Source organism: Apus apus, chromosome 4, assembly GCF_020740795.1.
Source record: "Apus apus isolate bApuApu2 chromosome 4, bApuApu2.pri.cur, whole genome shotgun sequence".
Taxonomy (NCBI): domain Eukaryota; kingdom Metazoa; phylum Chordata; class Aves; order Apodiformes; family Apodidae; genus Apus; species Apus apus.
Window position 1 is genome coordinate 100,840,892 of NC_067285.1, and position 16,756 is coordinate 100,857,647.

The window sequence follows — 16,756 nt, forward strand, 5'->3', positions numbered from 1 at the left end:
TCAGTGATAGTCCACACTTTTCTACCCTGTTTTTTTTTTTTAAGAGTGACTTAAGTGATTGTACAACCAGTTGGATTTAACTAAGTGATCTGGGTGAAAATTCATGTCAAGAGGTGAAAGTTGTATATGAGACATTAAGACATGATGAAAATGACCATCTATTAAAAGGTCTGGAAAAGGAAGTAACTACTCAATACAGCATTGAGAACACCAGTGATGCTATCTAATAATGCTGATGATGGAAGCCAGGTGATCAAATTGTTTTATGAGTGAACCTTGGGCAGACTTCAGGCTTGTTAAATCACAATGTGGTTTCATGCTCTTTTGGCTGTAAGTTAATTGAATCTGACCTACGAGGAAGTTTGTTACAGCTTCTCTCCACAGAGTTATAGCCAGTCTTCTTGTTTTCCTAATTAAAACCCTGATTAATGCTAAATTCTCTCAAAATACTCAGAAGAATGTTGTCACTGCCAGTATTTATTGGCATCAAAACAAATTAGAATTCAGCATTTTCTAATTTTAAGTAGTTTTCAAAATTACATCATAGGCAAACAACTAATCACTCTAAAAATTATCTTCATATTCTTAACGTAAACACTTCAGCTATTCACCAAATAATAGTTATTTATGCCTTGTGTACTCCTACCCATTATCTGACACCACAGGTTTTCCCATAGGAAATGTAGTATATTTTACTTTTTTTTTTAATAGGCTTTATAAGACTTCCTAAACATTTTATCTTCAACATGAACAAAAGCTTACATTTGTCTCTTAAAAGAAACCCTCAGATGACACCACAAGATGAACTTAAAACACATTGAAAAGTATTGAAAATTGTACTTACTGTAACTGTGCAAATAAGAAACATGTACATAGCATGAAACAAAAAATAAAAGAAAGTTTTTGTTCAAAATATATTCAACATAATATGTGTTAGCTTAGTTTATATTATTTGCTTTGCAAAACCAGGAAAAGTATAAAACCCTTCTTTTTCATTTTACCTAAAATATTCCATTCTGGTTTTTTTGTCAGCACTCTCACTTTACTTTTTAGATGTTATTCACTTTTTTTCTCCCTCCTCCAGTCAAGTAAACATTTACAAAAACTGAGCAAGTATAAAATTCTAAGCAAATATGCTCTTTGAAAAACAAAAGCCAAAGTGTTTCATTCTGGAAAAGTTGAAATAAAGTATTTTAACAGTTCTCTTTTTTCCACCTGAATAACGTAATTCTTCCTGAAATGCTAGCTTCTGGTAAACTATCTCTTCATCAAAATATATTTAGTCAGTCCTGCTGTAACCAGAAAATACTGTAAAAGTACATAAAAATGTGAGCATAGTAATTCAGGAGAAATATGAACAAACACTTCTCTGAGAAAACAAGGAAGCCAAGGTATTCTTTCCATTGGAGGTGATGTAGAAAATAGGACTGACAGAAAACATATTTGGTTTTTCTCTCTTCCACACTTGAGTCATAACCAAGCAGCTGGTGCAGGAGCTGATTGTGAGACACTTCTGTGTATGCTTTAGCACCATCTAGCAACCCTCTGGGATCCTGCACACCGCCTGCTTTCCCTCAGGCAGATGGCCTTAAGCAGAAATCTACACTATTGTTTTTAATTTCCCCAGATATAGTCGTAGATGTTGCCAAATAATATGCTTTAATGTGAAATAATATCCAAGAATACTGGGGCGAGCCAAGATAGGAGTTGCTAAGTACATAATGCAATGTACACCACAGGGTGCCTGCCAAGCCCTGTCTCCAGAATGGTTTGTATATGCATTATGACTCACCTTTTACTGATCCATACACACATTTGTTAGGTATGTGCTGATATGATACCACACAAGGTCCTTTTATCTCATAATAAATGTAGAAGAGAGGGTCAGCTTTAAAACAGGATCACCTTTATGTGAATTGCACTAAGCTAACTGTTTCACTGGATGTCTTCTAGTGTAAATCTGACTTATAAAATCTTACTGTTACGTTTAGCTCTGCATCTCCTATTTTTACCACTGTGAGCCAGTGATGATGTGTAGGATAATTTCCTCCAATCACATACATTCAAGCTCTGGGCTAGACATCAACTTATGGCTAAGACACCACAGTTTTGAGAACTGTTACAACAGATGAAGCTTTTTAGGTAGCAGCACTGACTAAGTATAGTAGCCTGTTTTTGACTGCTCTTTAAGGAGATCAATAAGAACTGAAAACACAGCTCAAAAAAACCTTTCTGCACAACTGGACACCAAAAAAAGATAACAAAATGAAAGTTTTATTTAGCTCCTTCAAAAGTATAACTGTATTTGTCCAGGAGAAGGAATGAAACTATCTATTAATGACAAAACAAATCCTGGAAAACAAGATAAAATAGCTTTAAACATTTGTATGTACAGTGAAGCTTTTATTGTAATGTGTTCAGAGTTGGGATTTCAGTGCCCTTACCTCTCAAATTGAGCTTTGTGTATACAAAGATTCACAAATGGAGAAAATCCCCCAAACAACAACATCAACACGGCTTTATCATACACTTCAGCACAACTTTCAGGGTTTTGTTTGGAGGACGTCACTGCTGATCTACTGCATGATCTATATGCCAAACCCCTTACTGATGATCAAAGCAAATGCCTTGGACCCTTCAAGAACAAGAGTTTTCATGTAATTATAAGGACGCTTCTGAGTAAAAAAACCTCCCCATAAAAAATGAAGCTTTCTGCTAGAATCCAACCTCTTTTTGATTAAATTTTCATTGGGAAGGTTGATTTTATTTTATTTTTTTTCTTGTTCCCAGGTGGATTTCCTTCATAGAATTCTACTAAAAAAGGTCTAGAAAAAGCTTGATGAAGCCAAGACCCCCAGCACAAGAAACTATTACATTTAAATCACTTCTGAGAAGTGATAATAAAAATTACACTTGACAGCCTTCAATTCAGTGCATTGCTTTGTTGTTGTTTTTTTTGGTTTGTTTGTTTGTTTGTTTGTTTTGGGGTGGGGTTTTTTAGAAATATTTACCTTATATCTGAGCAAAACCTTGGGTTTTGCAATATAATCCCATTATTTCTTGTCCTCTTTATCCTGGACATAGAGAAGTTCCTTTCTCTGGGGCTATCTTTTACCCAGGCAAAGTTGCTACTGTGTCCCTTCTTCAGTCTTCTTCTCTTTAGGCTATAAGTCCCAGCTCCTTCTACCTTTAATCATTAGACCTCTGATCACTCCTGACATGCTCTTGTCACCTGGGGCTTAAGATGCTCATGTGGTGAACATGAGCCCTTGCTTTGCCAAAATCAAGTACAATGAAAACAAAAGCAAGTAACAGCACTGTCAGAGAGAGCATTCCAAAGCAGTACCTCTGACCTAAGTTTTATACATACTCTCATTAGTGGATGACTTCGAAAGTACACAGTGATGTTGGCCTAGTTTAAGTTGAGCATAGATGCTCAAATCTGTTAACAGTTTTATTTTACATCACTCTCTGTTCTGATAGGAAGCTATGAAATATGCATAATATTTTGATGTCTGTAACTTGTCTCCTCTTAAGCAATGTTTGCAGGCTAGCAAGAAAATTGTCAGTCTGGATTTGTTTAAAAAACAAATTTAATTCACTCAGGGTTTTTAATGCATCCTGTTTGCAAATAAAAGAAAAAAGGAAGCCATTTCTCCTGAGAAGGCCTATGTACTCCATATCACACTAAATAATTAACAGCATTCACCATGCCAGCAAGTATTAGGAGACCTCTCCTGGAGTTGGCCTCTTGCTCTCAACAAACACACTGACTAATTTTGACAAATACTCTCTCTCTCAGAAGTGTGTGTATTCCTGCAAGCCCATTTAATGATCTGCAGAGCATGTCCCCTTCTAATACCTACCAGTTATAGAAAAGTACCTCCTACACCCTGCAATTAAAGAATAATCTGTAAAATAATTAGTCACTGGGAAAGAATGTCAGACAGGAACAAGGGCTCCTAAGATCACAATCATTTCAGCAGTAATTGTTGAGCAAACTAGGGATCTATTCAGAACGTTGTTCAAAGACATAATTTCAATGCTGACATTATAAGGAGAGTTTAAGCGCAAATTGAAAAAATATTCCAAGTGGGTGAATTTCACAAAAATTAAACATGCTGCTTGGATATTTATAAAAAGAAAACATTTTTAAATTAGGATCCCAGTCCTTTTCCAACATGCATCAGAGGTATAAACTCCTATGTGAGAACCATTTAGCTAATATGAAATCTCATTAATAGAATTTAATTTCGAAGTCTATTTCAGCAACAACATTTCTACTTTTCTTCTAGGAGAAAAGAGAAAGCATTTAGGAGAAAATAAATTTCAATAAAACAACAAAGTATTTAATTAGGAGAAGAACTGATATAGTTACCAGATCCTGTGATAGATTCAGGACATGAATTCAAGCCCTGGGCCAAGCTCCCGCCAAAGGCGTTTCCCATTCAGCGCTCTGTGAAGGGTTGCCTGCTCATCAGAGCTGCCCAGAACACCACTTGTGTCCCTTCTTTGCACATTGCTGGCCACAGGCACTACACAAACCACAGCAGCCCCATGGGTCTGCTGGACAGGCTGGGGTATTCGACTTCAGTTTCATAAAGCAGTCAAATTTTCTTCTTCCTGAGTTCTTCACTGAGCACTGTCTGACATTATAATCTACCCAGTTATTTTCAGGGAGCTTTTGAGTGACCCTGTACAAAGCTTCAGCAAAGTTGTCTTCAATAAGAAGGGTATAAAATGTCCCATGTCTCTTGACAATGGAAATCAACCTTGTAGCAAGTCTTTCTTTTATTACAGACAACTTCTTTTGACCTTGAAGTCTTTACTCACTGAACAGGTTTTTCAGTGTCTTTTCAGTGGTTAATGTTTAAAGTGACATTGGACTTTTCTACCACACTGGCTTTTGGCTTCTGGTTCACAGACAATCATTGTTATTATAATTCTGTTTTACTTTTACTAAAAGGGATTTCCCCATTTTCAAAAGTGTTTAATCTAATGGAAGGCAAGCAGCAGATGGTTCATACAAAATCTCATTAGTTGCTCTGAAAGAATGTTTCATTACTGTGTGGGTGGAAACATCCTCTATTTTCCAAGTAATTGTAATATAGCAACTGTAATGTGCAGCACACAATATTCCAGGTTTTATATAGTAGTTGCCTTAGATAAGATTCAAGAAAAGAGGCAGCAAGGTCTACAGAACCATTTTTCACCTTGGGTATGTCGCTTTGTATGTATTTCTTTTTTATATGCTATTTCTGTCTTACCCTATAACACAACTTCTTTGACACAGAGATTATCCTTCACAAATGGTCTTATAACAAGATACGGATGCCTTTGTGCAGCAAAGGATTCTGTGCTTAGTGTATTAAAAATAAACAACAGTAACAAGAAATGAAATAGTGCAGGCCTTTATCCTGCTGTGGTATTAATGTGCAGAAAAAGGAGTCTGAGGGTGACATCCATGAAGATCTGAGCATCATTCTACAGACTCAGGAGTGGAGAGGTTAAATTCAAGGCATGAAGTCAGAGCAATTCACACTATGGTCTCTGCATACAAATAAATTTGCTCTGCTTTTGTCCGTAGCTTCAGTCAATAAAAGCTTTGAAGCAGAAGAGAAATTGGTAAATAATATCTGATGGCAGTGGCAACATAGAACACATTAATGATTCACAATTAGGAATTTAGCAGAAACCTTGCTGACCTGGGCAGATTAAGCCATTCTGAGACCCATACTTTAGGCCAGGTTTGAATAGCCCTCAGTCTGAACATCACAGGAAGATAGAACAGTGAAGATTTGCATTCTGGATATATTGTTACAGTGCATCAGTTACAGTAAGCACACCTTCGGTTTTTTGCTTCCTTAGTGGGTACCCTGTACAAGGAAGGACAAAAACCTAAATTGCAAACTGCTCTCTGAAATGAACTATTAAAAAATGCTCTAGAAGAGAATACTGGGCTGTAACATTTGTTTGTTCTGTGTATTGATACTAGCTCGAACCCTTCAATATGAATGAAAAGAGTATTTGATAAGACCACAAACGATCAAATCAAATACATTAGATTTTCCCACACTACTTTTCAGTTCTAATTATGAACTTGCATGTGTAATCACAGTAATACTGAGATGGCAGCTGTAACTGCTGGCACTATGCAACCAGATATGCACAATCAAACTGCTTGTGTTACAACTGCCACTTAGTGCAGCAGCACTCTGCATTTATTGTGTTTGAGCACTCCTTTTGCTGTGATCTTTATTGACACGTAGTACAAAAGCTGTCAGTTTCTCTGTGTAAAAAATGTTTTCTCTCCAGCAGAACTGACTATTTTCTGTGACTCCTGAGGTTAGAGTAGTCCTAATAAAGATCAATTTGATTCTGGGTCGTAATAGATTTATAATGTGGTTTTTCAGTAGCATTTACAGTATGTCAGAAAACCAGCATGTTCTTTCTGATTTGTTCTAATTTGCTTTCTTCTAGAAATAAAACTGAGTACATGTGGGCTGCAGAGTCAAAACCACATCAAATGTAATCATTTGGAGAAATGGTGAAGGGAGGTAAGTGGGCACTATCAGCCTGGTGCAAGGACTGTTAAAAGAGGTAGAACAAGTTCACAAGAGAGACTGGGCAGGCAGACAACCATATTACTAGCTGTGTATGCTAAAATTACCTACACATCTATCAGTTACTAAAGAAACTTCTGTAGGAAAAGGAAGGAAAAATATTAGGATGTCCACTTTTAGTTGCATATTATTCTTAAACAGTGTTTTAAAAACAGCCAATGTTACTTTTCAATAGGTATGTTTGTGGCTTTACTTATGAGTACGAGGACATTCCTTATGTGAATTTTTGATAATGTGTCTAAATGGTAGGAAACTACATTTTCTAGTCAGTTAAATCTGGATGAGAGTGACCAATTTGTATTGAATTAGCCGAAAATTTGATAGTGAAAAAATACCTTCCCCCCCCCAGTATGTTGTAATATTAATAAGTTAAAACTTTTCAACGGATAATTTTGATATCAATGTAAATTTTTATTAAAATCTTCCAACCAATTGACTATCTGGGTCTAGGACTCAGGATTTCTGTGCTGCCCACTACACATTTAGGAATGTAAGATTTCTGAAGTCTCAAGGTATGAGATGGGATTTCACACAGTCTGTTCCCATCTTTTCTCACCAAAGAGACACATCATTACCTTTCTTACTCCAGGCCAGACAAAGCTGGCTGATCAGATCTTCGTGACAGACATTTCTTCCCATGGGAAGACTTTCACAGGCTAGAAGATAACTGGCCAACATTGTGCCAGAGCTTTTATCCTGCAATGGGGAAAATTCAAGCACAAAGACCTGCAGAGCAATAGGAGATCTGCAGAGGTCTAGGGTCCCTCTTGCACACTCAACATCTGAGTCCACTCAGTAGAGGGCTTAGTGCTAGGGCATCCTGGTGGCTCCAAGAAATTTAATGTTTCATCAAAATGGTTAGAGAAATTATTGGGTTTGGTCTGACCTCCTTGTTACTCTCAGCTTGTGGGTCTTTAGCATGGAAATCTGGGTTGGATTATTTTTTTGTGCCTGTGTTTTCTTTTTCTTTTCTTTTTTTTTTTTAGCTGAAGTTTACTAGAATGCTTTGACTTTGGAGCAAAAGAGCATAATGTTATGACTGTGTACTAAAAAGCTAGTTTTGATGCTACCCAATACATTGGAACAGTCTGCTACTCTTTTCTCAGCCAAGCAAAATCCACCAACTTGTGCATTTCTGGCAGTAACATGTTCTGGAGGAAAGCTGCTATTTGTTTTGGTGCCTTATATCATAACAGAGCTTAACTCTTTCACATGCAATGTGCACTGGACAGTTACAGGTTTTCTTTCAGTGGTGTTTTACCTAAACTTTTGCAGCAACATATACAAATCATATTTAGACAAAACTCATTAAAAATAAAGCTTAAAAGCATATAATAGAAAATAACATTCAAATATATACAAAAACAAAGTTCAAAGAAATCAAGACCAGTGAAAAACCAGCCTTTGAGAACTGCATTCAAGTGAAATAAAAAAAATACCCTGCACCAAAAAAAACCCACAAACAATGTCCCCACACCAGATATTCATGTGATTCATCCAATATTATTTTCAGCATAAGTAAGAAATAAATGTTAGGAGAACAATAGGCTAGGAATTAACATGCAAATAACAATATGGAGCTTTCTGCATTGCTTGAGCACATCCAGAGTCATTATAATTAAAATAACCTAGGCCAGATGTGCAGACAGCCTCATAATTGCTTTACTCAGATATCAGCTTAAAATAATTTGTGTAAGGATGAATTCCAAGTATGTTGAAACTTCCCAACTGACAATGCAGATAACCAGAACATCAAGTAAGGGAACCTTTACAGGCTTATCATTGGAACTTCACAAAAAGTAAAGCACAGACAACAGTTAGGGCAAGAAACAGTTATATCATCCATAAAATAATTGCTCTTTGCCCTTCTCTGATACTGTTTAGGATTTAAAGCACAAACACATTCGGTAGGAAATAAAATCCTCACCTCCTAAAAAAAAACTTAATAGGGATAATTTTAAAATGCTGCTTTCAAATTTTCGGGATTTCATATTTCTGAGGCAAATAATTTTTAGGATTAAAGCTGAACAAAAAAAATATTGGGAAATGGAATGTAACAAAAATGAGAAGGCTGGGGTCTTTCACTGCTGCATCTCAAAGCAGCTCACCACCTATGAGGCAGTATAACATAATGACATGGACCTGTTGGAGCAAGTCCAGACGAGGGCAACAAAGATGATCAGAGGGCTGGTACACTTTTCCTATGGAGAGAGGCTGAGAGAATTGGGGTTGTTTGGCCTGCAGAAGAGAAGGCTCTGGAGAGACCTTACAGTGGCCTTCTGGTATCTGAAGGGGGCCTACAGAAAAACTGGGGAGGGACTTTGTACAAAGGCTTGTAGTAAAAAGACAAGGAGTAACAGTTTCAAACCAAAGAGGGTAGATTTAGATGAGATATTAGGAATACGTTTTTTCCTGTGAGGGTGTTGAGACTCTGGCACAGGCTGCCCAGAGCAGTTGTGGATGTCTGCTCCCTGGAAGTGTTCACAGCCAGACTGGACAGGACTTTGAGCAACTTGGTGTCCCTGTCCACGCAGGGGCATTGGAACTAGATGATCTTTAAGGTGCCTTCCAACCCAAGCCATTCTATTATTCTATAACTTTATGATGACTGACAAAACGAAAATCTATCCCTAGAAAAATAAGAAGGAGACAAAGGGAAGCTTGGTTCTCAGGCCAGGTGATTAGGGACTTGTCCATAATGCATGTTCCCTCTTGCTTGTTTTCTCTTCCTAGAACATTAAATATTTCCAGCTGCTGCAACACTAGACACTGTGGATCATATTGACCATCACAGTCTTCTTTTCTGCAGAAGGCAGAGCAGTCTTACAGCAATTCTCTTCTTCCTGTTACCTACCATCCCATCCACTCAGCCTCTTTCATTCCTTTCAGTTGAAATCCCAGGCTCCTTTCAGGTAACACCAAAGCTTGTGTTGAATGCAGTATAGCAAATATCTTACCCTTTGCTTTGAAGTTCTGAAAAGAAAAAACACATGAACATTTTGATTCTTCTGAGGGAGAATACATCATTTATATCATGGTGGTAGAGTCCACGATAGACATATTTAGAGGTTCTGCACACATAGCAGCATTTCAGTTGCCCAATATTTCAAATCCTTTGGACAAACAAACGTGGTAAAAGAGAATACTGATATAATGAAATGCCATTCATCATTCAGTGTTACAGATGATGTTACAGAAAGCTCCAAGTATAGAAATCTGTGTACTGAAACCAACATTTATCTTCAAAAAATCAATGTGCTAAGTAATAATAACTAACCTGAAAGAAAATATATTTGCAGAAGCTTAACACACATGAAGAAAATGGATGTGAGTAGAGAACAAGAGCTCAACAGGAAAAAATACAGCTTTTTTTATGGGCTCAAGATTTATCTACGGAAAATTTAACAATTTTTTTTTCCAAAATCTGTATTGCAGGCTATGCAATATTCACACATAATATGTTTTACATCCCAGAGGAGCTTCATTTTGGGAGCTCAAATGTCCATTTTTTGTTAAAACTGGACTGTACAAATCCCATGACAATACAAAGAGAATCTCCCAAATTATGTAGTACACCAGAACCAAAGAGAACACTTAAAGCAGTCACACAGTCTGTCTTCTAGAGTAGGGTAGATTAAGTAAGATCTTTTCCAGCAGTATTTTATTACTGAATGTTCCCATTTAAGCAGCAGGGAAAAAAAAAAAAGAAAAAAGAAAGTGAAAAAACCCTTTGCACTTCTAACATCTGTAATAAATACTTCATTCATATTCATACTAAAATGAAACATGAAATATTGTACACTATTTTAATTTACATAAATAAGGTTATTTATTCCAACTAATTTAGATGAACTTCATCCCTCAGGTCAGGATGCTCTGAACTAAGGCCTATGTGCAGAAGACTGATGCCTTGTCGCAATCACACAGTTCTCAAAACAGAAGCAAACTGAAAACAAAAATAACTCTTTGCACATGAAGCCCAGAAGTAGATAACTCACTACAGTGAGTCAAGGAAAGTCCCATAGTTACAATTATTACAATACTGAAGGGCTGAACCAGAAAAATTCTCCAAGACCACCACATGTATTGTTTTGCAATATATAAGATGTATACATAAGATGAACAAAACTCTGGGGAAACACAGCTGTTACCATAACATGGACCTCTCCCAGCAAACCAGAAGGAACCAATGCAAACTCCTGGACACAACAGACAAAAGGATTTTGTCAGTATCTCAGACACTCTTAGTAAAAAATATGCTGCTGAAAAGCAAAACTGTGTTTGGGCCCAAAACAATTTGCTGAATTATACCACGGTGACATTTAGCAGAATCTGGCATCACATTGGTGCTCAGGGCAGCTTATAAAAGTGCCTGGTGAACTATTGAACCAGTTTGTTGTGAAATATCTTACTTAAAAAAGCACACAGCAGCCTCATTATTGAGGAGCCTTGAGATAAATTACAGATAAATCTATTAAGAGATATAAACTGTTGTTATAATGTTTTTCAGATTTGTTTACTGAATAACTGAGTATCTTTAGTTCCAGATTAGGAACCATGAAATACATATCTCAAGGGCTGTCACTGCTACTTATATGTTCTTTAAAATGAAGTACTTTTTTTTTTTTTTTTAATCTTAAATTATTTACACCTAACAAGCTCAGAAAAAAAGCCCTTTCACACATAGCTCATAACTTCAGATTCACTGAAATGTATAGACAATACTTTTCTGATAAAAAGTTTGCATTCCAGAGTTTGATGGATAGAAAGTCAGCTCTTAAATTTCATTAATTACAAATTCAGTCAAAAATGTTTCTTGTTTTCTTCTAATGTAGTCCAGATTATAGAAAGTTTCTTTTAGCTCCCAAGACATTTTTAAAAGTGAGATGTTCCTTTTTCCTTTGCTCAACTCATTCTGTTGTTCCTGCCTGAGAACAATGCCAACAATATCTAACTCTTTTAAAGAAAGCTTTTCCCTTTTCAGCATGTGCAGCTGGTTTCAGAGTCTTTCCACTGGATCTGAACATAACTTCTCCATGCAAACTCAGAAGCAAATTAGGACACACAGTTGGTATTGGTGTCTAAATGAGGTTCACTGAGAATTATGAGATCTTAAGAGAAACTAACAATAAACAAGCTCCAGAAATGCAGCACCATGTCAGTGATGATTCTCTCAATAAAAATAACAGTATTTGTAACACTTGCTGTAAGCAAGCATGAAATTGGAGGCAGTGGCAAAAGAATAAATCCATGGTGCTTTATACAGAAGTACTTCATGCTAGGAAAATGGACTTTAATTAGAACATCACTGGTGTCAAATTTCTAATTAAATGTTTAAAGACAAATGGAAATAGGAGAACCTTGGGAGCTCTACTAATGTACAACCAGCTGTTAATTGCTGTGGATTTACATTTTTGGATTAGCTCAAAATCTGCGGCACAAAACTGATAAAGAGACATAAAGGCTTTGAAAGCACCTAAGCTCTCTTTAGATTACCACATAAATGGTGTGTTCAGCCAGTGTGGAACATCCTTGAGCTTGCAGAGACCTCACCACCTCCTCTGCTGGTGCAGCCCATGGGGATTAACTCCCACCTATGTTCCCATCCATGTTTTATTAGTACTTGAATGCAAAGATTTCCACAGACTACCTGCTTCTGCATTTGGAAGCAACCCGGTTTTATTCAGTCTTTTCTAAGGTAACTGGAAGACAGAGAAGGATTGCCATTTTGTTAGCCTCATTGCCTGCTTCCTTGAATCTCTCCCACCACCACTGAAGCATGACATAGCTATCCTCTGAAGCATAATATTCTGCTGAGCCCCACATGCATTCTCAATAAGAAATTTGATAACAGGTTATTGCTTATCTTCACTGAATGACCCAAGATTCTCTCTGGGGTTTCTGAGGATCAGACCATTAAAAAGGTGATAAATGTAAAGCTACAGATAGTAATGCATGGAAACACTCTAGGGAAATGGATCTAAATTATTTCTGCCCTGCCCCCCCCCCCCCCCCCCCAAAGTTGCCAGATATGGTTGGCCAATGAAAGTAATATAGGAACATGGCCAAACACACCCAAGAATCTGAAAAAAAACCCCACCAAAACAAAACTAGAATGAAACTCTCTCCCTTCAAAAAAACCCAAGCCAATTAAAACAATAATATCATATACATGTTTTTCTTTCATAGTCAAAATACAATAATTATCTTCAAATTGATGTCTTTTCAAAAAATAAGTAGTTTGAAGCTTAGATATTTCAAAATGTCTCTAAGAACTTTCAAAGTCATTAAAAAATATCACAAATGGTCATTTGGGAGGTGTGGAGCGGGGACAATCTGTTGAGAGAAGCAGGCAGAAATTACTTGTGCAATCAAAACCTATTCTGCAGGTCACTGCATCCCAATGGCAGAGGATGGCTCTACAAAAAGCCAGGAAAGCAGCAATGTATGTGTGCATATATATTTGTGCAAATAGACTTCAGCAGATAAAGGTCTCTCTATTGCATTTCTGGCTAAGGCACCAGAGCATTGAGGCAACAGTGTCAAGAAAAGAATCTCCATGTTCAGGGAGAATCTGATACACTTCAGAGAAAGAATGTGGTGAGAGCAGAGATGATTAATGAGGTGACTGTTCCTGACCACCTCTGACCTGCCACATGCTGCTCTCTGCAGACACAACGTTCACACCAGAGGCAGCTTCTCAATCTTAGCTCTAGCATTTACACCAGCCACTTCTGTTGGCCCATCTCATCCTGCTCTAACAATCCCGATGCTCTAGCTACAACTTTTCCTGTGGCTGTTTTAGGAGAACTGAAGTGAATATGTATGAAAAAGGCAAAGATGGAGTCTAGGAAATGGACCAGTAGTGGTGTCAATGGTCTCAGGCCAGTTCTGTTTTGGAGGAGATCCTTGGAGATATGGAGGACTTAAATGGGTAAGACTCTGAGCAATCCGAGTTTGGCTGTCCCTGCTCTGGCCTGGGTTTAAGCAGGTGGTCAAAGTCTCATGCTGTATTTCAGCAGGGCTTCAGGAAGATTAACCTTTCACTTCACCACCCTATAGCCTACTCCTTACTTGTTAAGGACAGAAAAAGGAATGACAACCAGAATCTAAGCACAGAATTTATACCTGCTGAAAAAAACAAAACAAAACAAAAAAACCCACAAAAAACCCCACAAAAGCAAACCCCAAAACTAATGTTTCTCATGCATTTATTTACAGTAGTTGGTTTACATAACGTTTGCTATGTTTCCATTTACAGAGAGGAAAACAAAAGCACTGCTAGAGGTAAAGCAAATGTGTAGGCCATGTTCCTATTTTCCTTGCACCGCCTGAAGAGAACAGTTTTATAAGGCTGATGCAGTAGGTTGGGGCTTTTTTTCATCTGCTGTGATGATTTTTCAATTCTGTTAGCTACGTAAAATCTGCTGTTCAGAATAGCAAAACATTCACTTCTGTGTTCAATCATCTTTAAGGGACTAATTGTTGTAAAGAATCTTCAGTTCATCCAAGAAAGGCCTATAATACTGAGCTGAATGTACTTTCAAAGTCAAAGAGTGCCCAGAAACCCTGATACCCCATTGTTGTAAATAACAATTAGACATTTTTAACAAGTTCTGCTAATTCAGAACAAAATGATTAAAAGTTACACATTAAAGTGCAAGAAACACTTCTGAGTTGAAGTTCATTTTATTAAGCTATTTCAAATACTAAAGTTTATTGCAACATAGAGTTTTTACTCTTTTAATTGAATTTCTGGTAATAAAAGCTTGGTAATTTGAATATCTAAAAGATCTGTAAGGAAGAAAGTGCAGTTATGTACATTTTTAAGTGATAACAATCAATTATGTCACACAACTATTGGATGGCTTGTGGCATTATCTCAGGCCTAGCACAAGGAATAAACAGCATTTAGCCACTCTGTCCCAGAAGACGTCAGGGGTAAACTGAGATTCATTAAGTCATCCTTCCATCTCCGGCAGCACTTTTGCAAGGGCACAGGGAATGGGGGACAGCTTTAGTCCTGATCCATTATTCCTGAGCTACTCCTGCCTGTTGTCTGCTTCTACAGGAATTATTTCCCACTGTCTGTCCTATGTGAGAGATTGGCTGCCTTTAGCCCAGGAACATAACACTTGATGTAGGTGGTTTGGCCAGGAAAGTAAAATGTTTGCAGTTAGTCACAATATTAAGCAAGGGCAGAGGAGTTGTTTTAATCCTTAAAATAAATTGGAATCACTTTCAAATCACATGTAAACACAGCTCATGCTCTTGTTATCATGCGTTATCTTGTGAATACCTGGGCAAAACTGTAAGGACATATTCTCATGCATCCTTTTATTAAGTAATCAAAAAAAGAGCTTTCTTGCTCTAAGGATTCTTTGCTGAAAGTATTATTAGGTATTACATAAATACTGAGATTAACCCCTTTGTACTTTGTTTATCCAGTATTAAAACCCACTATATTGACAGGCATGGTGATCACACTGTAATGAACTGGAAATAGAAAAGCCAATCTAACTATATTTGATATGCAAGAGTAGTCAACAATCAAGTTAATAACATTTTTTACAACTAACTTTTGTAGGTGTGAACTGAAAAGAGCTAGAGTAGAATTATTTTTTTTCTATGCAGTTTACTATTTGACAAGAAAACATTTACAGATGTAATGGTTACTGAGAAAGAAGAAATCTAAGTACCAAATTCTGAGGTTCTAAAAGAGCTCAGTCTCTTAAAAGGCAGCTTTGCTGGATTAAGGACAGCAGGATTTGGTTCTGAGCTTTTAAATAATGAAACTCATAAATAGTTTTGAAGATGCAAAGTCAAGAAAATAGTAAATAAAGGTCTTTGAAGGATTAACTGTAAAAAATATTCCACTAATCACTGCTTATGAAGGGGTGACCTTCAACATAAATAGAGCTATTTTGTCAAACCAAAGTCGATTTGGAGGAAACAGAACTAACAGGGAATAAAATCACAAATTGTCTGCAGTCAAAATGCTTTGTGCAAGGTGATAAAAACATTCGGTACATCTATCAATGGTATATATATCATATATTTTAAGCCTATGATGGTGAAGGTTGTGATATAATATACTCATGGAGTCTAAGGCCAAAAGGACCCTTAGATCATTTCTCTGACCAACATCACAGGACAACACATTTTCCCTATGCACCACTACACCAATCCCAGTTCTTCTTATGACATAGTCCATGGCTTGGCTATGAACCCTAGGAAATGCATATTCTTGCATGGTATGTAGGATGGGGTTATGGACTCAGGGAGTGATCAAGTCACCTGCATTCCCACAAGAGTCATGTGGGCCACTGAAAGGCAATGGCTTGAGTTTACCATGTATTGAGGAGAAAATGTGAGAAATCTCCCCTCTACAACAGAGCCCAAGCTAGCATTACTGCCAAACACGAATTTGAGATGTGTGGTGACTACCTCTGGAGGGTGGAGAGAACACCTTTCAACCTTAGTCATGGACCCCAACTTCTCCATAAGAAAGAGAAGCTCTTGGCCTGACCCCATCACCCATCTTCTGTTTTAACTCTATCTTTCCCTGTTCTATGACAGAAATTAAACCTTCAGTCCCTGCCCTGGGGTAGAGGGATCTAGGGAAATTCAATTTACCTATGCTGTTGCCAAGCTTTGAGTGGGCACCAGAGTCCAGCTGGCATGTGTTAACTACCTGGTGTATTGAAAAAGATGTGAAAGGAGATGGTGCCATGCAAGTATTAATTCAGCAGAGATGAAAATACAGGGGTCCCTTCTGAACAGAGATCAGTATCCCATAGATAATCACTCTGCACTAAAACTGTCTTTTCTTATACAGATAGTAGGAGATAAATAAAGTCTACAGTCTTCATTTTAGCCATCAGACAACCTGCTTGCACGTTGACTTTACTCTAGCTGCCTTTTTCTTTTTTTTTTTTTTTCCTTTTCTTTTTTTAAAGTGGTGCCTTTTGATTTATTAGATTTTTTAAATGATATTGCAAATACCTGAATGGTCTAGTACACTATTTAAAGGGAAGATGCTTATTATTAGCTACCTAACTGTAGAGCACAAAGAACATAAAACCAGAGAACAAGAACAACAACAAAAGAGAGCTAAAAGGAAAAATAATCTC